Source organism: Grampus griseus (assembly GCF_964374135.1).
Source record: "Grampus griseus genome assembly, chromosome: 19".
In the NCBI taxonomy this organism is placed as follows: domain Eukaryota; kingdom Metazoa; phylum Chordata; class Mammalia; order Artiodactyla; family Delphinidae; genus Grampus; species Grampus griseus.
Genome location: NC_139013.1, coordinates 37,350,557 through 37,352,022, shown reverse-complemented (window position 1 = coordinate 37,352,022; position 1,466 = coordinate 37,350,557). Strand labels below are relative to the sequence as shown.

The 1,466-nt window shown below is 46.6% G+C and overlaps 1 pseudogene across 1 annotated transcript; it reads left to right on the top strand.

Annotated features, from left to right (window-relative positions):
• The first annotated feature begins 492 nt into the window (after positions 1–492).
• LOC309836970 (small nuclear ribonucleoprotein Sm D2-like) lies at positions 493–840 on the top strand (annotated as a pseudogene). Its single transcript has one exon. The product of its transcript is annotated as a small nuclear ribonucleoprotein Sm D2-like (transcript).
• The last annotated feature ends 626 nt before the right edge of the window (positions 841–1,466 follow it).

Here is a 1,466-nt window from a genome sequence, read left to right as displayed (position 1 = left end):
GGTATTTTACAGACTCCGAGCTTAAATCTGGTGGTAAAAATAGGAAGAGGGAAGAAGCAGCCTCTTCTCTTTCTTGTTGACTTAATGGAAGAGTGAGAGGTAGGAGGAGACTCAGTGGAATGCATAATGAGGGCCTGGATATTTCATGGAAACTGCCTTGCTACTTGGGTTTGTCCCAGTACCTACAATGTATTAAAACGAAACAAAACAAAAATAAAAGCAACAGAGAGAGAGAGAAAGGACGGAAGGAAAAAAGAAAGAAAAAATGTTGGTATCTCCCCAGAGTTGTACTTAGCACTCAGGTCAAGGATACCTGGATCTAAATCTAACTGTCACAATGTATCATAATGTGAAGCCTTAGTCAAATTATTTCTGCTCTCTGGGCCTTAGTTCAATCGTTTATTAAAAAGTGGGGAGGGCTCTCTGTGGAAGGCCAAAGCAACGCAGAGGAGACGGTAGTGACTTGCGAGCGTGGCCACCACCACCACCACCATGAGCCTCCTTGACAAGCCCCAGAGTGAGATGTGACACCACAGGAGCTGCAGAAGTGGGAGGAGGAGGAGTTTAACACAGGGCCACTCTCCGTGCTCACCCAGTCGGTCAAGAACAACACCCAAGTGCTCATCAACTGCCGCAACAACAAAAAGCTCCTGGGCCGTGTGAAAGCCTTCGACAAGCACTGCAACATGGTGCTGGAGAACGTGAAGATGTGGACCCAAGAGCAGCAAGGGCAAGAAGAAGTCCAAGCCAGTCAACAAGGACCACTACATCTCAAAAATGTTCCTGCACGGGGACTCAGCCACTGTGGTCCTGTGGAGCCTGCTCATTGCCGGCAAGTAGGGGCCTCCTCCCTGCCATCAGAACTTGCCTCCTCATTTTGCAAAGACCTGCCCTTTGTGCTGGGAATAATAAAGTCATGTGTTTTTCTTAAAAAAAAAAAAGTAGAGAGGAAGGATGATGACTTTTGTCTCTGAGGTTCCTTCCAACCATGTCCCAGGTAATAATATAAGCCTCCAGAAGAATCTGGGCCCCTGATAACAACGATAATGGCTGAACCAGGATGGTGTCTACCATCCAGACTGGTCCATGTCAATAACAAGACCCAGAGAAAATGCTGGTATAAAAGGATGTCCCTTGAGCAAGACTCACTGATGAAGGTAATTTTATTTTCAATAGTCTGTAAAGAGTGCTTGGTCCAGAAACCAAAAATTAAAAGACTGGCACCTGAACCTAGGAGAGGGTCAAGATGACGCATGACTGAAGCAGATTTAGATGCAAAGAGTGCTGTTGGTTAAAGGCACCTGTACCCACACATGATGCAGTGTTGTAGATGTGCTAATCTCATCAAGCTGGCTGACATCAGCTGTTGGCAAACTGATCACCTTCATTCCCCAGTTGTGCCTAATTTGGGCTCCACTAAAAGTGAGCTGATGATTGCAGTGCCCAAGGTCAGCGTCTCCACTGCC